Genomic DNA, 22,200 nt, shown 5'->3' on the forward strand with positions numbered 1-22,200 from the left:
TTAAATTAGTTACGTGAGTATTTCTTCCCGTCTTTCTGATCAATTACCTTATTTTTACCATTATTATACCTCCTAATTCATTCACATTTTTTCATAGATGCCACTGAATCATCGTGATGTCGGTTGTGAACGATCCTGTAATAAAGGAACTACGAACAGCTAATGTGGCTATCATAAGTTTTTTCGGAAGATTTTATAGGAATTTTTAAAATATTCCTAGCATGTATCCAAGGTGCGGATGCCAAAACCGTAAAATCATTTACTGTAATTGGTTCTTGATATTCTGGATAATGGCACTGAGATGGAGTAGACGTTCGAGTTGGTCCCACGCTTGTTCTATTGAGGACAGATTTGGATACCTCGGAGGCCACTGGAGTGTGTCAACATTTCGCGGTCAGTTCGTAGAGACGCGGACCATGTGTGCACGAGCACTGTCCTGATGATAAATGGCACAGCGATGCTGTCACATGATATCACAGGTAAACGTGAGAACGCTGAATGTCAGTGACGTACTGTTGTGCGGTCGAAGGTCCCTCAATCAGTACCATCCGTGAGCTGAAGTCATACCCGATGGACGTGCCTCTACAAAACTTTGGAAGAATGGGATGTTTCCGCAGGTCGCCGCCATGCTAGCTAACGATGGTCACCTGGTACGTACGGAACTACGATTCATCGCTGGACATAGTTCCACGCCATTAATCGGCGGTCCATGTTTCGTGGTCACACATCACTCCACACGAAGCAATCTCCGTTCTGGTGTTACTGGCAGCCTATGTGTGAGACAGTAATTCCCTAGGCCTGCGGCTAGTTGTTTCCGACCAATGGTGTAGGATGATACAGAACGTTACATGTAGTTCATTACTTGCTCTTGGTAAAATCGCTACGCGGTCTAAGGCTTTCGTTCAGTCACCCGTTGACCAGTCTGGTTTGGCAGTAGAAGATAACAAACGAAGGCCGAAGTTTTAAATTCCACGTTTAAAAAATTTTTCACGCAGGAGAATCGTACAAACGTACCGTCGTTTGACCATCGCACACTTACCTATGGATGACATAGTAACAAAGATCCCTGGCGAGGAGAAACAACTGAAAGTGTTGAAAACAAGTAAGTCGCCAGGTCAGAATGGAATCTTAATTCGGTTTTACAAAGAGTACTCTACGTCACTGGTCTCTTACTTAGTTTGCATTTATCGCGAATCTCTCGACCAGCGCAAAGTGCCAAGCGACTGGAAAAAAGCGCAGGTGACTGCTATGTAAGAAGAGTAAAGGAATGGACCCGCAAAACTGCAGACCAATATCCTTGACATTAGTTTACTGCAGAATTCTAAAGCTTATTCTGAGTTGCAATATAATAAAATAATACAATGCTTTACAAAGCATCGCTCGTGTGACACTCAGCTTGCTCTTTTCTCACATGATATACTGCAAATTACGGACAGAGAGCAACAGGCTGAGTCAATATTTCTAGGTTTCCCAAAGCATTCGACACGATACCCTATTCTAGACTGTTAAAGAAGGTACGAGCATGTGGAATAGTCTCACAGATATACTTCTTAAGTAAAAGAGCCCAGTATGTTGTCCCGGCGGCAAGTGTTCATCGGAGACAGGGGTAATGCTATTTTCTATATACATAAATGATCTAACAGACGGGGTGGGCAGCAATTTGCGGTTGTTCGCTGATGATGCTCTGCTGTACAGAAAGGTATCGATGATAAGTGACTGTAGGTTGCTACAAGATGACCTACGTTGTGATGAATGGAAGCTGGATGTTAACGAAGGAAAGTTTAAGTTAATACGGATGAGTAGGAAAAACAAATTTGTTATGTTCCGATACAGCATTAGTACTGTCCTGCTTGACACAGTCAAGTCGTTTATATATCCTGACGTAACATTGCGAAGCGATATGAAATAGAACGCGCATGTGAGCATTGTCGTGGCGAAGGCGAATGGTCGACTTCGGTATATTGGGAGAATTTTAGTAAAATGTGCTTCATCTGTAAAGGACACAGCATACTGAATGCTAGTGCGATCTATTCTTGAGTACTGGTCGACTGTGTGGGATGCGCACGAGATTAGGTTGAAAGAAGACATAGAAGCAGTTCAGTGGCGAGCTGTTAGATTTGTTACCGGTAGGTTCGATCAGCGTGCAAGTATTATAGATTTGTTTCGGGAACTCAAGTGGGAATCCCTGGAGGGAAGAACACATTCATTTCGAAGAACACTACTAGAGAGCCTGCATTTAAAGCTGACTGCAGAACGATCCTAGTACTGCCAACATACGTTTCGTGTAGAGACCACGAAGATAAGATACGAGAAATTATGGCTCATACGGGGGAATATAAACAGTCGTTTTTCCTTCGCTCCATCTGCGAGTGGAACAAAAAAGGAAACGATAAGTTGTGGTATTGGGTATGCTCCGCCACGCACCGTATGGTGGCTTGTGGAGTAGGTATGTAGATGGAGATAGGCCTAGATGTGAAGGGGTACAATAAAACAATGCACTTGGTGCACAATCCTACCGTGTAGTGGTCAGATATGGTCGATTGGAACCTTTCCAGCGCGTATGGCTGCCCTAGTGTTCCATTGCATTCAAACATCGGGCCACTGTCACAACTGAATGCCTTGCCCCCCTCCCCCCCCCCCCCCCCCCCCCAGTTCTAAATATTATACGAATCGACCATCCGGGCAAATACAGACTCACAACGGCACTCCTTTCCGTACTATGTCAGTTGCTGATATCGCTGTCCCCGACGAGTTCGTGGCGTCTTTCTGTCCTTCGCAATGATCACTCATCTGACGCTGTTCACGTTTATACAGTATGTTCCACTAGGCCTCGTATATGTCACATGGCGCACTTCGGCGACGACTTGAGTTTTCTTGAGTCAATGGCACCCAGTCTTCCCAAGTTGTCACCCATCCAATTACTAACATTGCCCTGGTAATAATACTAAAAAAAAAAAAAAAAACATTTACGCACTCGGGTGACCGTTCCACGTGTCACAGAGAATTGCGACTGTGATAATTTATATACCTGCTGATCATGAGAACATGTATGAAGTTACAGTGACATTCTACCATGTGTTCTGGGTACTTCTCTGTCAGGCAATTCAGGAGGGAAACTGCGTAATCAGCGATATAAATACTGAAGTAATCTGAAAAAATCCCTTTTTTTCTAAGCGAGAAGAGAGGGGGAACAGAGAAACCGACGAGGTAACGTAGGGAGGCTGCAGTTCGTGACGTTCCATATTTGGGTAACTTGTTGCTCGAATGTTGAATGGTGTGGCCTCTTTACCCTTGACCTAATACTATTCAGGTTTTCTTCATTTAATTGTCTGTTTGCTAATATTTCCTCCGATTACAAATTCACACTTTCTTCTGCATGTGTTGTGTTCGATACTACCTTTGTATACAGTTGGTGCCAAGAAGATAATGAACAATAATAGTTGACAACAAGAAAATGAGTAGGTGTGTGTTTCTCCTTTCATGCAATTATCTTCACACAAAAATTTTACAGTGAAGTCACCATGAAAGGTGTGACACAAGTAACCAGTATTCGTCACATGATGCAGGTAAACAGTGGACGCTATTGGCATGTTCTGGGAACACTCAAAGTTCAGAACACAAATCAAAACACATTGTGACAAAGATTACAGGATACATTGATCGAGAATAGATACTGCATTTCGCAGATTCTTTCCGTAACATTTGTTTCTGCAGTCAGATTAGAATATGTAAAACTAAAACCGTTGTACATATAAAAAGTAAAAATGACATTCGTAGACCCGTTAACATTAATAGATCGTTCTTATACAGAGTGGCGCATTTAAAAAATAGCCCGGCTCCCCTTTGAATGTGAATACAATATTTCGGTTTCTAAAATAAACAACTAAAGCAATGGACAGCTTTACGCTTAACCTTCTGTCGGCACTTCACTTTATCTCGTCAGTAAAGTTACACGTTTCTCTTTGCGGTCTGCAGAATGACTTTCTCGATAGAAGAAAGAATTGAAATTGTGGAAGTATATGTGAAAACAGGTTCGATTAATTAAACTCTCGAAATTTTCATGTCATGTATCCGGATAGAGGACTACCGACAAAGAGAGCAATACAGAATGTGTATAAAAATTGGTGCACCTATAGATCTGTGCAAAATGTAAAACGACATAGAATTCCCTCAGTTCGCACACCAGAAATTCTTGCAGACATTCGCCGAAGACTCACTCAGAGCGCAAAGAAGTCTACAGGTAAAGTGGCCCAACAGTCGCATGTAAGTAGAAGGAGTTGCCATCGGATATTGAATAGTCTTAATTTGAAGCCACACCTTGTGACGGTTGTGCGACAGTTACGGGAAGATGACAGAAACGTGTAGATTACTGCACGTGGCTTCTGAATAACATCAACGATGGTTTATTAGAACCTTTCCATTACATCATGAGTGATGATGCATGCTTTCATCTTTCCAGTCATGTGAATTCACAGAACGAGGGGTACTGGGCAACGGAGAACCCTAACATTGTGTGTCAGCAACCGCTCCGTAATGAAGGAATCGGTATTAGATGCGGTGCAACAGGAACGTGCATCTGATATGTTTTGACACTGCCCTCAACATGACTGCATATATGGAAATTTTTGATACATTTTGTGCTCGACTCACTGGATATGGAAGACAATACTGCTTCTTCCAGCAAGATAGGGCAACATTCCACACGTCTAAGGTATCCCTGTAAAGAGTCTGTGGTGTCACCGCCAGACACCACACTTGCTGGGTGGTAGCTTAAATCGGCCGCGGTCCATTTAGTACATGTCGGACCTGCGTGTCGCCACTGTGTGATCGCAGACCGAGCGCCACCACAAGGCAGGTCTCGAGATACGATAGAGCACTCGACCCCAGTTGTACGACGACTTTGCTAGCGACTACACTGACGAAGCCTTCCACTCATTTGCCGAGAGACAGTTAGAATAGCCTTCTGCTAAGTCCATGGCTACGACCTAGCAAGGCGCCATTAGCCTTACATAGTTTGATAGTTATCGTATGAAACGTCTCATCAAGTACGTTGTAAACCAACAAAGAATAAAAGTTAAGTATTCGAGGAGCTGCATACTTTTCTTATTAGCATTCAATACTTATCCTGTTCCAGACTTCACGCCAGTCGGCGTGTGTGTACGCGTGCCTTTCTTTCGGCTACCCGTCACTGTGGACTGGCTGCCTTGTCAGTCCACTACAGAGTGCATGATGTCTTCACTGAGGAACGAACTGTCAGCAAGCATTTATGGCCACCACGTTCGCCGGATCTAACATCATGTGATTTTTTTCCTGTGGGGACACTTGAGGAGGGGTATCTGAATATGATTAGACATGTAAAATTGTGTATCGATGTTGCAGGGGGCCATTTTCAGCATCTTCTATAAACTTATTTTTCATTGTAAATAAATGGTAAGTCCATTTCAGCTCTTCGTTTCTGTAATTTCATTGCATTTCCTTTATACTTACAAAGGCTACTTTTATCTGCGCCACACTGTACTGCAGATTAAACATTCAAAAGTGATAAAGTTAATTAACTACATATGAACTACAGTAGTAACTTCAGATTTCAGAACTGCAGTCGTATCAGAAAATAAATCAGTTATTCATTTTGAAGTGATAAGCGTGATGTGTGTGAAGGAGTATATGACTGTCTCTATATTATTCTCGTTTTCGAAACATGATGAACACTCACCAAATTACTATTTATTTGGAGAGATGCCATTCTGTCAGCCCATTTCAATTACATATCTCTGCGAATTGTGTAAATTTTGTAGTTTTCGTCAGATTTTCTCGGCGTAATTGATTTATAGTGTATTTTTTTATGTTCTTCTGAATTTGTGCGTAAAAGTGTAATTAACAACTCGGCTGCATGTTTTATAGCAACCCACAAATTTGTTTAATTTGTTTCCATGTTGTAATTGTAGTTTTGACAAAATGAATGAGTGAAGTGGAATATTGATGTTACTTTTTTAAAGTACTGTTCAGTATCCGTCCTGTTACTGTATTCATTGCCTGCCACAATTCTAGCACCCAGGCTATTGCCTGAATTGTCGTGATGTAGGCTCTTCACATGGCCCAATGAGAAACAGTTCGTCAGCGTTGTGTCTAGTGACATGGTGCGAGACTCTCACGACTAAGCCATCACTGTCGTAGCTACACGTCCAGCTGGCCCATAACATAAAATGTGAAGAGGAAGCAGCAGTCACTATCAGTGAATGGATACGCTTAGACTGAAAAAAAAAATCGTCTACAGAGAGAGTTGGAGGAGCAAACAGAGCCCAATGGAGTAATGCGGCGGAGAGTCATTGTAGAACTTGAATGGCTTGTACCAAACCACTTAGCAACATCCCTAACGGCTTCTGACAGTTCGTCAACAAAATTCATACTCGTCCACTTTAAATAAGAAAGTCCAAGTGTTATACTGTGAAAGGATCTTGTTTATTATTGGTGTTTAATCTGAGAATAACAAAAATTTGTTCGTTTGTATAAAACTTTTTTTGAAATCAGAAGAACAAATCTTGGTTTTAGGTTTAACGGATATGCGAGACGATATGGTGGAGGAAAGATTGCTGTGACATTGTTATGGAGGATGTACAAATTCCACATTTTATAGCGATACACCTTTACAGCGCATATGTAACACTAGAGCGTTCAAATGGAGGGATACGTATGATGAAAGTGAGCTCTGTTGACAAACTTCGAAAGTTGCTCAGAAATGTTGCTAAAATGTTATGAGACAAGGAACATATGACCCCTGACTCATTACTACGGCACTTATTCTGTGTTACAGCATTAAAAATGAAAAGTCAATGATGTTCTTCCTCCGTCGTTCGTTGCAGAACATAAGAATCACGCTTTCGTGGTATTCAGTATTAATTTTCATGTATTATATTCGTAATGTAAATAAAAATTGTTGGAATCCATCAAGAAGTGTTTATTTTTGTGACAAAACAAAAATCTAATTGTAATCATCGGCTTCTGAAATGTCTACTGCAATATAATAAATAACTGAACAATGATAGGGAACATGTAAACAAAAAGAATTACAAAATTTGCATGATAAATGTAATGACCCTAGGACAAGTCTGTACTGTTCAATACGTACTGTTTCTATGAATCGGCTGTTCGAAATGTCGAGCGCCACCGGCAGGACAAACCGTACCTCTGCACTTGAAGGGCTGCTCTCGCCCTTAACGCTTCATCAGCTGGGCCCTCGGCTTCGGCCTCTTCTACATCCTAGCGGCCAGCCCCGTGGTAGTGTCGACTACAGTCTCGCAAAACAACTTCTTCATACAACCCTAGAAGAAAAATCCATTGCCGTCACATATGGTGGCAATGTGACATGATCTCCACAAGTAGTCCACCTGAGGCCAATCAGGGCATCAAGTCTATTGGCCAACCGGCATTATTAAAGTACATGGCTCTGTTTTGCAGATAGTACAGTGCTAAAAACAAACACATTGTTTAAAATGTACAAAAAGCTAATGGAATTATGAAATAGGTACAAACGCTGTTCAGTAATAAGCTAATGGGAACCCGTAACGAATTTTGAAAATTTGTCATTAATGTTCATTTTGTCTTGTGTAATCGTCATTATTGCGTTGTTCCAGGTCATAAAAAAACTGTTGTGATGTCACAGTCTACCAAAATATTATGTCTCACTACGATAATCACACGATGTTTCCTTACGTTCCAAGAGCTGCATCGAACAAAATATACATACGAGTGACATCATCTCGCCCAAAAAAAGCAGTGTTTTTTATACGCTATCATATATATTGATGTGATAAAAGCCATAAGATACCTCTGACATCCTGTCGGACCTAATTTTGCCCAACATAGTGCAGCAACTGGACGTGCCATCGACTCAATAAGTCGTTCGAAGTCCTCAGCAAAAGTATTGAGCCCCGCTGCCTCCATAGCCATCCATAATTGCGAAAGTGTTCCTGGAGCAATATTTTGTGCACGAACTGACCTCTCGATTATATCCAGTTATTAATTTTTAAAATATATTTACGTGTCAAGTTCCGTAGGATCAAATTGAGGAGCAGCTCTCCAAGGTCATGGAAGTGTCAGTTCATGAAATTACAACATAAAAGTAATAACATAAAAATAAATGTTCATGAACCTGAAAAAAGTCAGTCCATAAGTTTAAGCAAACGCTATCAGCAATATGATAAGAATCAGCTTAATTTTTCTAGGAACTCTTCGACAGAATAGAAAGAGTGACCCATGAGGAAACTCTTCAGTTTGGATTTGAAAGCACGTGGATTACTGCTAAGATTTTTGAATTCGAGTGGCACATTATTGAAAATGGATGCAACAGTATACTGCACACCTTTCTGCACTAGAGTTAAGGAAGTCCGGTCCAAATGCAGGTTTGATTTCTGCCCAGTATTAACCGAGTGAAAGCTGCTTATTCTTGGGAATAAACTAATATTGGTAACAAGAAACGACAATAAGGAATATACATATTGAGAGGCCAATGTCAAAATGCCCGGACTCGTGAACAGAGGTCGACAATAGGTTCGTGAACTCACACCACTACGGTTCGATGGAATTCAAGTAGGGCGACCTGGGCGGCCAAACCATCCGCTCGAACTATCCAGAATGTTCCTCAAACCAATAGCGAACAATTGTGACCTGGTGGCATGGTGCATTGTCATCCGCGAAAATTCCATAGATGTTTTGGGAACATGAAGTCCACGAATTGCTGCAAATTGTCTCCAAGTAGCTGAACTAACCATTTCCAGTCAATGATCGGTTCACTCCGAACAGAGGACCCATTACATTACATGTAAATGTAGCCCACACCACTCTGAAGCCACCGGCAGCTTGCACAGTGCGTTGTTGAGAACTTGGGTCCATGGCTTCGTGGGATCTCCGCCACAATCAATCCCTACCATCAGCTCTTACCACTGACCAGACCACGGTTTTCCAGTCGTCTAGGGTCCAGCCGATATGGTCACGAGCCCACGTGAAGCGCTGGAGACGATGTCGTGCTGTCAGCAAAGGCGCTCGCCGTCGGCCGCCTGCTGCCATATCCCATTAACGCCAAATTTCGCCTAACGGATACGTTCGTCGTACGTCCAGCATTGATTTCTTTTCTGTTACCACTGACAACGCTATGCAAACGGCGCTGTTGACGGTCGTTAAAGTAGAGGCCGTTGGTCACGGTGCTCTGTGGTGAAAGGTAATGCCTGAAATTTGGTATTTTCGGCACACTCTTGACATCGTGTATCTCGGAATATTGAATTACCTAACGATTTCCGAAGTGGAATGTTCCATGCGTCTAGCTCCAACTACCATTTCGCGTTCGAAGTCTGTTAATACACGTCGCGCAGCCACAATCACGTCGGAATTATTTTCAGCTTCTGTACAAATGACAGATCCACCAATGAACTGCCCTTCTATAGGTTGAGTACGCGATATTGTCGACAACTGTATATGTGCGTATTGCTATCCCATAACTTTTGACATCTCAGTGGAGATTATGCTTGGCGATGAACACTTTTCGCGCCGAAGGTTAGTGGCTGATAGAGCTTATATGTAGAATGGGTACTTATAAAGGTTGTTCTTTCATCTACAAATACTGTGAATATTCTTCTAAATGTCTCGAAAACAAAACACATCCTGCGTTGTCATGTGCGTGCATGATTTTCTCTTTTCTTTGATGAAGGCAATATTGTAATGTAAAGGAAGAAGTTAGATACTTATTTGGCTAATGTAAATGTTCGTGAAGTGTGTTTATATTTCGATGATGCAAGGATGTTTGCGTATGGCAACATTTCGTGCCCGATGAAAAATCGAAAAAATTAATCTCGTTATTGGCGGAGTTTGGACAGCCCACTTTACCAATTCGCTCCCGATTGGGGGCCACGAACTTAGCTCCACGTGGGCGAAGAGCAATATTATATATGACAGCATGGAAGCTTAGATATAATGCAATAAGAATGGAAACATTAAAGCAAGAATGGGCTGTTGCAGCTTATGTTCCTGTGTAAAAATTATAAGCTATGTAGGCAGAAGAATTTCGATGTAAGTATAGCGTCCCCAGCGAAATAATAAGAAAATACTTAAAAAAACAGTATTTATAAAGAAGAGACATTTAAAAATTTAATAATATACATTTTTCTTATGTGTCCGTATTATAATGATTTCTCTGTGTAAGTTTCGAGGGCAAAGAAATATAACAAAATGATGTAAAGAGACGACAAGATACGATCTTTTGTTAATTTTTTAGTCGTCTTCTTCTCTTGTCTTGGTTGCATGTAGACGGACATCTTGCGAGTGCTGGCAAATGTAAGCATATTTGTACTAACTAAGCAGATAATATATTGATTTAATATCATTGTTCACTTTTAATTTGTAATAGGTGGTCCCGATTTCATGTGTGCCTTCCTTTGAATTAACCGCATTCGAGTAATTTACAGTTCAACAGTCGCAGCGGCCGATGCAGCCAATGACGCCATTACGTGGCGATATTAACTTATGAAAAATTAGCGGAGGCGAGAAACTATTAACATAATATTCATTTTTCTCCACAGCCGTCCGACGTTGCAGAAAATACGTAGCTGTAAGATTCTTATTTTCAGTACCACAGCCGAGATCCAGAGCCAGGACTCCGACTACAATGTAATGGTTAACGGAAGTAAGAAGAAATACTCTCGCGCGTCTGTGGGCCGCAGTTGTAATTAATAACTACAGATTTTTTGCTTTAAAGTGAACTGACTAGCCGAGGAAATTAATATAAAAAGTTTATTCCATTGTTCAACTTACATGTTCACGCTTTAAGATTCAGTGAGTCTAACGTTCATTAACGTAAAAAATAATTTCCACTCAAGTTTAATATTGTTAAAAAATGGGAGAACTTCACAAAAGCACTTAATAGTAAATCAAAATCAAATGAAATATCAGTTTCGTTAAGGCCCACCACGTAAGTCGGCAACAATCACCATCACCAATAAATTTTTGTGGTAATTAATATATTAAATTACGACGGCCGACGGACGCGAGATGTAAGGTATTACCCTCGATCTGTCAACAGCCATGGCAGCTCGATAAAGTTGATACAAGTTGGAAGTAGCATTTAACCTTGGAGTGACCATAAAAAGCGGAAAAACAAAAAAAAAACAAAAACAACATAGGTCAATAGCACGAAGATTTGGTGTGAACTGTGCAGTAATCAGTCCATAGGCGCCAAAAGTCGATAGGTTTAACGCTCTGTTAGTTGAGATGGGCGTAATTCCTTATCATCAGTTCTCTTCCAAGAACGAGGACGTAACTTGTGATTTTTTGAATCAGAAAAAAGGAAAATCTTTTGCAAAATAAGCGTTACCCTTTACTTTCACATATCTGAGCTGATCTAAATACCTATAAAACTGCCTTTATTTCCCCTCAATTACTTTATAATCTGCTATTATTATTAAATATTTCTCTCCCTTTACTGATTAGGATAAACTTAAATTTTTCTCTATAATGTTGGTACATCGTGTGCAATAAAATAAATAAAATGCCAATGTTGTCTGTGGCGTTAAATAGTTTATCAAGTAGTCTTATATATGTGTGCTTCGATCAGCGGTATGAACAGCAAAACCATGGCACCATAAAATTATTTCTTCTCGAATGTTATCGTCAACGGATATTAATCCTAATTTGGTTGAGGTTTGTCTTCTACTTCATTTTCAATAGTTTAGAAATTTGCAGCTTTATTCGAGCCTGGCGTACCTCAACTGCAGATAATTAATGTAAAATATGTTCAGAACTTCACCAGAGAGAAAAACATAGAGAAGATACACGTAACCAAAGAGCACAACATAAAGAAGCACCGTATAGTTCGATAGATAGGTTACTGAAAGTAATATCAAATAGTTGACAATACAGGCATGCCAGAAGAAAGAGAAAGTTCTTTACATGTAGAATCAGCTATGGGATGGGAATGGGCAAGAACGTTGCCACAATTTTGAATCTAGACCAAGAGCAAATGCGAAAACGAAGTAATCATTGGACTATTAGTTGTTGTGAATGAGATGTGTGTCCACCACTTCACTCCAGAATGGACCAACAATGAAAACTATAACAAAGGAGTCGAAAACGATATCACCCGTCAGAAAGGACGGCAAGTGTTTTCTGCTATCAAAATGGCCTTCCTTGAAAAGTTTAAAACAATAACTGGTCGTAAATATACTGAGCTAATCGGATGAAATACGCACAAAGAAAGAAAAGGCTACTATCAGAAAAATGCACCTGCCAACGAAAGTTCGTCGATTATGAGAAAGCTGAGACAACTGAAGTACGAACTGTTGAAATACCTACCATATTCACCAAATTGTGTAACCACAGAGTATATCCTTTCTCATATCTACAGAAATTTGTAAATTTGATTTTTTCGGAAAAGCTTCTCCTTGCTGATTAGTTAGTTACTGTTCTGTAGATTATTTGAACGATTTATCGGGATAATGTGGATCGAGTTACTTTATAGGTTATGTATAAATACATTTGTGAATATACATATTAGCTCTTAATGAGTTACTCTTCATTTAGTTTGTGATATACTTCAATTTTTTGTTATTTAGACGTAATTTTAGACTAAACAAAAAATTTGCTTTGCTATCTGTCAGATATATTTATGTTAATGGGAAAATTATCAAAGACTTCTGCTACTGCAGGGTTGAACTTCATTCTGCTCAAGTGGAGTCCTCGATTTGGCTTGATGATGTTAATGTTTTTTTATAATATTGTAGTTGTGGACATCAGTATTACTCTTCTCAAATTATGATCAATTATTTACGACAAATTTCATTAGTGAATTTACATATAATGACAAAAGGTTAAAATATTATTATCACTGCTCACGTTTGAAAACAGTCCTTGTATCCCAAGTGATGAGTTCCCAAGGAAATTATGGCGTAAGACGTAAATGAATACAAATATGTTTTTATTCAAAACAATCAATTATAAGATTAACGGAAGTAGCTGAACGCAGTTGTTTGTATAGTGTAACAATATGTTTTTTCCAATATAAGTTTTTATCAATATGTCCATACAACAATTTGAATATTTATTTTTGTTAACTCACTAGTGTTATTGGTATTATTCTATTTCTTGCCCTGAATCAAACACAATGTTTACAAAATCCGACATCTTCAGCAGAAAGAAACGCAGCGATTGTGGTTACAACTTCCATTAGTCTTAATAGAGTCGAATCCAGTACTAATGACAGAACCGAGTTAGACTGACCATTGACGAAGAACAACCTTCATATCTACGAAACGACCAAAAAAAAAAAAATTACCTTCGACTTTTGTAACAATTCATAAATATCTTCAAAAGGTTTCTAAAAGATATGACAATTTTGGGCAGTATTAAAAATAGAGTACAATAAAACAGCGTGTCATACTTTCACCATAATTAGTACCTGAGACTTTAGACAGTGCCAGTTATCACAAACCATTATTACAAATAATTTGATAGAATTATGAAATGTGACCAGAGAATGTCCGTCGGCATATGCTGCAGAACCAGAAGAAGACTGATCGCTGCATTTTCTTTGTCAGTTACAACCAATCTAACGTATAAGGTGCTGTCCATCATTACCCTGAGAAAATTGCAACCATTCATAGAAGACAACATACAGGAGTACCAAGCTGGCTTTCGACCAAACCGATCGACAATAGATCACATTTTCACACTAAGACAATTGTTTGAAAAATACTGGGAATTTGATAAAAATATCTAAAGCCTGTTCGTCCATTTTCAACGAGCATATGACAGCATCCACAGGAATAGCCTATACAATGCAATGCGTGACTTCAGAATTCCTGAGAAGCTAGTGAGAATGGTGCAAGCTTGTATGGAAGGGTCAAAGGCAGCAGTACGTTTCCGAGGAGCCACATCAGAAACATTCGAGATTGAGACAGGCGTCAGACAAGGGGATGCTCTCTCATGTATTCTGTTCAATGTCATCTTAGAGAAAGTAATAAAAGAGTGTACCTAACAGGAGTGAGCTGGAGTAGAGATGGACGGTAACTTCGGTTGTCTCGCATATACAGATGACATAGTACTACTAAGTGAATCAAAGGACGATCTGAAAGAAATGTACCAGAAAATGGACAATTATGCACAGAAGGTAGGGCTCAAAGTGAATCGAGACAACTACGAAGAAGACAAGAGCGGGAAGAATTTCTTGTGATAGCTGGCAAGAGGTTTAAGAGAGTGCACCAGTTCAGAGACTTGGGATCTTGATTTACCATGGACAACAACATAAAAATGGACATCAAGGAAAGAATAGCAGTGGGAATGAAATGCATGCGTTCCCTCAGAGAGACGCTTGGTTATAAATCAGTCTCAGTGAACACTGAAATGAAAATCTACAACTCGGTGATATGCCCAGCAGTAATGTACGGTTCAGAAACATGGAGCATGACTGGGCGAGAAAGGGAAAATCTATTAATATTTGAAAGAAGAGTAATGAGGAAGATACGGGGACCAGTTTTAGATAACGGAGAATGGAGGAAGAGGAAAAAGGAGGAAATCTACCTTCTCATGCGACAACCAACTATCCTATACAAGATAAAGTAAAAAGAATACAATGGGCGGGCCATGTAGCCCGTATGCCAGACGGAAGACAGGTGAAGATGTCGGCAACCATGTGTCTACAACCTGTACCCGTACATCCATTATGTATATTTCGGTACAGGTGAGACATTTTACTTGAAATTCGCTTGCCCGGTGTCGACATGCATGCATGTCCAAAGGAGCTTTGCATGGTAATTCTGAATAACACAAGCTCTGCGATATCGTATTTATCCATCGACTCCGGGCAAGCGAGTTGCAAGTAAAATGTTTCACCTGTGCGGGAATATACAAAGTGGCTGTACGAGTACAGGTTGTGGACACATGGTTGACAACATATAGAAGTTTTGGTAGGGCTGTAAGCCGTGCACGGATAGCCTGATGGTAAGGCGACCGCAATCAGTGGGAAATCCGGGTTCGAGACCCGGTCCGGCACAACTTTTCACTGTCGTCATTCCCTTCTATAGCTGATGGTCATCCATTTTCACAACTGCGAATACATTTAATGTATTTCATAACAGCTGTAGTCGCAGCATTGCCTGTTCCTTTGCTTATGCATCTCTTGAGGAACTTTGCATCGTAATTCGGAATAACACAAGTATTGCAGTATCGTTCTTGTCGGACAACCAATAGTGTTTTGATACATTTCGTTTGATAAAGCACCGTGTTTATTCAATGAGAACAGTGAGTCCAGTTTGAAGCAACACGCTAACTAGATGAGAAACAGAGTACAAGGACACAGCTTAGGTGTAACGTTGTATCCTATTGACCGGCTATCTAGGAGCAATGAGTTTGCTGAGAAGAAGACTGGAGGTGACGGATTAGTGCTCATTATTCATTATGGTACTTGAATGTTAAGATATAACGTGATATTTACGTGGGTCTTGGTACTTTGTTTCAAAGAAGCTCACTACGATTTTTCAGTTTTAGCATAATTTTATGCATTTTATTGCTGATAACTGGAGTGAGAAGACCACATTTTTGGAATTATTAGATGCAGAATTTAAAATTGAAGCACTTAAGGTTTCTACAACAAAATTACGTAAAATGTGTAAATGAAATTGTATGAAAATTGTAAAAATGAAATTTTTATAAACTGTTGACGTTGTACAGTATTACTGCAGATTATTCGCTGATTATATGAGAGAATGCTGAAAAGTAGTGTCTCCGAACTGTTTTTGTGAAATGTCTTAAAGCTTTTTAAATAAAATAAACGTTACTAACGTTCTCCATTTTTATTCTTCACGTCTACTTATTTATTTCTCAATCTAGTCAGCCTGGCGACGAACACCTTTGTCCCAACGTGAGACCAGTTTGTTGATACAGTCACTGTAGAATGTCTGACTTTGTTGAGAGAGACACAAGCTAACCTCTGCTTGCACTGCTTCATCACTATCAAAGTGAAGTCGTGGAAGGCATTCTTTTGAAAATCGAATTGGGCGAAGATCAGACTGAATGAAGGATGATCTATGGTAGTGAACCCAAGTCGTCGGATTGTTGCACATGTCGCAGCACCCGTGTGTGGTTTGACGTAGTCATGCTGTAGGAGAGCTTGCTCCATATGGGGAAGAACTCTTAGAATTAGACAATTGATTACAACCCCCTGTTTCTCACGCATCGACTTTTGTGCGTTACATACCGCCTTCTTAGCGCTACTATTCCGAGCCCCCTAACGGCAGAGGGTTCCAAACGTGTAGACATGAAAAATAAAAATATAGAATGTTAATAACGTTTCCTTTACAATGCTTTAAGTTCTTCTAGATAAAAAAATCAGAGATATTAATTTTTAGCACGCCCTTGTGTTTTCCATTTACAAATATGAAATTGTTGAACCAACCAGCGACAGATGAATCCATTAGCATGTCGAATAAATTTCTTGCGTAATACATCTTTTCAGAAAAGGTTTAACCGATAAGGCTCATGAAGTTATATGGTTGCAAATTTCTCGGTCCAACTTAGACCGGCTTTAATAATTGTTGGAATGTTGGATGATGGTGTCAAAGGACTTGCGCATAGGATATTGTCTGCAGATTATGGAGAGCTCAGTTGTAATCGAGACTCTGAAATATAATAGAGATCAAATGACTCAGATGTCCTTCTGGATGTTGGGTACGTATTGCTACAGGACACTAACGATGTTGATAATCTTTTATGACGAGAATAAAGTCGTCCAGGTTTACGTCGTGTAAGACCTGTGCCCAGCTCTCCCGTTCACGACGGATGTATCCCCCTGGCGAATAGGCTGAGCGGAGGGGAACCAGACCATACGGCTTCGTGCCGTCGGACAATAAAACTGCGCCCTACGAGATGGGAGCGATATTCTATTCTTGCCTGGTGCTGCGACGTATTGATATTCTTTTCAGTGTCCGCAGTTCTGCTATATAGCCCGTCGTGTGGAGAATGTATTCAGTGGTTAGTGGCAACTAACACCTCCTGCTTAATATGCTGCCATGGCGTCTCTTTGACTTTAGTTTAGTTGCTTACGCGTCAGTATTGGTGTTTAAGATGACAAGTCTAACAGCGGTATTTTAATGTACACTGGTAGAAATGTTGAACGATTCAACGCATAGATTTTTTACGACTAAATTGCAGAAGTTCATATTCACAAGAAAATTCGCTCAACTACACGTATAACTCGCTTCAGTTAGATCGGCTGGTTTAACAGTGTGACAGTGACCTTATTTAAAGCTTTATCTTAGTATGAATCGGGCGCACACTCTTCGAGTAGGTTAAGGAAGGCAGAAGTAAGAACTCACGATGACGATGATTCTGTGCTCAGTAGAAATTTATCTTTACCGCTCGGAATATATAGAACGCATTCACAACTTCTGCACGTATCAGACAGTTGTATGGTCCACATTACTTTCTGCCGTCAGCAAGTCTCATAATAAGAATGATTACAAAATACCGAGTCTTTTGGAAAAACCATCGGCAAAGACCATCATAAAGGCATCCCAGTTTGCACTATGACATACCACCGATTACATGCTGCAACGCATGGTTGTCACACATGATAATGGCCAGGGCCGAAATGTAGATTGTGGACTAAAACCTGTTGTACAGTCAAATGGCGGTTACATCTTTCAAAAATATACTTACAGGAAGTTTAGCAGTTATTGCATCTCTGTGGATAATGACATCAAATTTAAGTTACTGACATACTAAAAATAAAACTACGTTCTGTATGCACTGTAGAGGTATTATGCAAACGCAGCATCTTTGTTGAGAATGTACTTTCTGCGCATGACATCAATGTTAATACGTGAGATCCGAGTTGTTATTGTCGACTAGAGCAGCCGTTTCCGTGCTCTCCGTCGTGGTTCACATACAGCAGTGGTGTTGTTCGAACAGTTTACATGACATACCACACAAGGTGCAAACTGGGATGCCTTTACGATGGTCTTAGACTATGGTTTCACTTAAGTTTATGTCAGTCGCTGCTTGGAAAGTGTAGCGATGTTTAAAATCTATGATTAAGTCATCTATTTTATTCCACAACCATATCAAGTGAAGAAGTCACGTATTTACGTTTGACAAAATTGGTTTATACACCCGAAGATACATATTTTGACCATGATTTGTGTTCTATACAAGTTTGTTGATTTTTGATATGTAAGTAAGAGAACAATTCATGTAGCCTATACATTAATTTAACTATTTGCCCTGTTATTTTTTTGAAATTTGTAATTTTATTGTCTTTTAATTTGTTACATGTGGAACACATGCTAATGGTTTAAGGCCGAAATTTAGATTTTGGAACAAAATCTGTTGTACAGTCAAATGGCGGTTGTATCTTTCAAAAAATACTTACAGAAAGTTTAGGAGTTATTGCATGTCTGTAGATATTAATATCAAATTTACATTATTGGCATACTAGAAAATAAACGTACGTTCCGTAGATACTACAGTGTCAATTATGTTAGCATAGCATCTTTGTTAAGAAAGTACTTTCTGCGCTCGATATCTATGTTAATACATCAGATCTGAGTTGTGTTATCGACTAGAGCAGTCGTTTACGTGTTCTCAGTCGTGGTTCACATACATCAGAGGTGGTGTTCGAACAGTTTACAAGTCTCAAAAATTTCGATGCAAAGGATTGTTATGTTAATGATATACTAATTCGTCTGAATGATCTTTGAGATCTACTAGTATGTACTGAGTTCTGTTGCCCACTTCATGTTTTGGGTGTTGTGTGGACTGAAATGGAACGTTGTACACAGTCCAGTACCATTAATGTGGCCACTACCCATGTTCGACATCGACGTGCAATAACCACCCACAGAGGGCAGGTCGCAGCACTAGCAGTGGAGGGCGTTGCTGCCTCTGGATCACGGGGTGCCGGGTTCGATTCCCGGCCGGGTTGGGGATTTTCTCTGCCCGGGGACTGGGTGTTTGTGTTGTCCTCATCATTTCATCATCATCATGTCCGCCCCCGGTAGCTGAATGGTCAACGCGACCTAGTGTCAATCCTAAGGGCCCAGGTTCTATTCCCGGCTGGGTTGTAGATTTTCTCCACTCATGGACTGGATGTTGTGTTGTCGTAATCATCATCATTTCATCCCCATCGACGCGCAAGTAGGTGAAGTGGCGTCGAATCGAAAGACTTACACTGAACGGTCTACCCGACAGGAGACCCTAGTCACACGACATTTTTTTATCATCATCATCCGTGACAGTGGCTAGATTGGATTGCGTAAAAAATTGGACTGTGTAAGAATTGGGACTTTGTACGGGTGCTGATGACAGCGCAGTTGAGCGCCCCACAACCTAAACATCGTCTAGCAGTGGAGGGTATATAAAGCATGTCAGACGTATGCGGAAAACAGTGCAGTCGTTGTCGTAATACGAAAATGGAGCAATTGATCTGATGTCCAAAAGGGCATGATAGTAACTGTCTTTCAGCCCAAGGGTGCAAATATTACCGTAACGGCTAAGTTTTGAACTGGGCGCATGATGTCGCTGTTAAGTGTACCGTGCATGGGAAAACAGTACTATCTAAAACCAGCACCAAGGCAACTATAGCGCATCACGGGCCATAGCGGACAGGGGTGAACGACAGATGTGGAGATGTGTCCGGGCGAATAGAAGTTCAGGTGCTGACCAACTGGCTGGCCAGATGAACCAGGGGGCTACCAGCAGTGTCCACTCAACGAACGTTGTACGTGTGGGTCTCCACAACAGATGTGCGGTTCATGCATCCTTGTTGGCTGCTGTTCATCGCAGACTCAAATTTGCACGCCATTACCGCAACTAGGCATACACCGTGTGGCGACAGGTGGCCTTTTCAGATGAGTCACGTTTCATGCTCCATCGGACAAATGGTCGTTGGCGCGTACGGCGTGAAATCGTCAGAGGAATCCAGGCAGGAGGGCATTCCGTGGGTGATCTCGTCATTCTGGAAGGTACAATGAATCAACACAATTATGTACTACCCTTGGAAACCTTGTCCATTCACATTCATTTTGTTGTTTCTCGACACGATGTCTTCTATCGGCATAGCAAAGCAACTGTCTCACGCAGAGTGACTGTGTGGTTCCAAGAGCACCAAGATGAGTTTACCATAGTCCCCTGGCCTCCAGACTCACCGGATTTAAGCCAAATCGAGAATCTGTGGGACCACCCCGATTGGGCTGTTCGCGCTATGGATCCTAAACTGAGAAACCTAGCGCAGCTGGCATTGCTCCACCTCCCTGTCGATATGTTCCAGAATCCTACAGACTCTCTTCCTACACGTCTCGCAGCATTTCTCACTGCGCAAGTGGTTATTCAGGCTTTTGATAGGTGATCACATTAATGAGACTGGACAGTGTATCCAGCCACACAAATTCTGTAGTAGAAAAACTTCTTGTAAGCACTTTACTCGGTTTTGTAAAATTATACAACTCTCATTCTTCGTATTTTCAAAGAGGTCTTTACATGCTTGTAACGGAGTACCTGAAGACGATTGATAATCTAAACTGACAAAAAAAATGGTTCAGATGGCTCTGAGCACTATGGGACTTAAGTGCTGAGGTCATCAGTCCCCTAGAACTCAGAAGTACTTGAACCTAACTACCTTAAGGACATCACACACATCCATGCCCGAGGCAGGATTCGAACCTGCAACAGTAGCGGTCGCGCGGTTCCAGGCTGTAGCGCCTAGAACCGCTCGGCCATTCTGGCCGGCCGAAACTGACAGCAATAATAAAGACTGTCATAACAGTTGACGACTTTCAAAGAAAATTTTCGACAAACGTTTGCAAACTGTGGAACACCAACTACTGAATTTATTTCAAATTGCAAGAGCATTCATCACTAATTTTAGTAGACACAGGGTTTGATGTTCAATACCCTGTATAGGAATACTTACGTTATGATTATTTGGGCGACCGAAAATGTAATTGTGCTCTGCGGGAACTTGGGAGAGGGGTTCTTTAACTTACGTCAAAGCTATATCCTGAAATTAGGTCCGCATTTCGCTCTCCCATGAGATGAAGAGGGGCAGGAGATTTCCATAGCAGAGGCTCCAGCTCTACTCGGCAGCTTTACGGAATCAGTGTAACGAGTGTCTTCAGTGGAGAGTGGAGTCCTGTCATTAGCATGTGCTGCTAGTGTGGCCTCCGGTTCTGAGGAGCGGCCGCTGCCTTGCTGGGCCACCGCACCGTACAGATCACCGGTTAGTGAAGTGGGCTGGCAGCGTCTGGAGCTACCCACCGCCCCTGTAGCTCTCCCTACATTCATACTCGCGAAACTTGCAGCATTAGAAAAGGATCATGAGAAATGTCAAATGTCCCACATGTGAGTCGCAGCGTAAGAAACAGTTTACGATCTCCGACTGTTGCAGCCATGGTACTAATGAACCTGCAGGGGCGGACTCAGTTTCTTACTTCTAACGCAAAGACGTCGTTCGCTGTTTTCCGTTTGTTCTGCAACATTCGTGAACTATTACGACTTCCATACGTCTTTGATCATTTTGTTGTTGTGTGCCGGCCGCTGTGGTCGAGCGGTTCTAGGCGCTTCAGTCCGGAACCGCGCTGCTTCTACGGTCGCATGTTTGAATCATGCCCCGGACATGGATGTGTGTGGTGTCCTTAGGTTAGTTAGGTTAAAGTAGTTCTAATTGTAGGGGACTGATTACCTCAGATGTTAAGTCCCATAGTGCTCAGAGCCATTTTCTTTGTTGTTGTGATTCTGGGATTCCGTGCTCCAATCGGTAAAAACGGAACCAACATACGATCGCTTTGTTGCCTGTCCGTCTATCTGTCCGACTGTTCAGACTCCTTTGTCTCAGGAACTGGCAGAAATATCAAACTGAAATCTGTGTCACATACTAAGGTCTACGGTCCCTTGGAGGTATAAAGCATTTACCCTTCTAAGTCAATGCAGTCAAAAGATACGGCCACTTGTATCACATATTTTGATACTCGCAAACTCACTCATCAAAAGCTATAGGGTACTTCCTGCCGGCCTAGAATCATGAAATTTGACAAGAAGCGAAGTTTTACAGAAAAAGTAAAGGAAGAATTGTTAATTTGCAATTATGAGACGACAAAATCATTCTCGAAACTCCTGGAATTCCCAGGACCAGGATCTTGTACTTTCGATATCGATAGCAGATAAACATCT

The sequence above is a fragment of the Schistocerca americana genome, chromosome 1, assembly GCF_021461395.2.
Source record: "Schistocerca americana isolate TAMUIC-IGC-003095 chromosome 1, iqSchAmer2.1, whole genome shotgun sequence".
Lineage (NCBI taxonomy): Eukaryota > Metazoa > Arthropoda > Insecta > Orthoptera > Acrididae > Schistocerca > Schistocerca americana.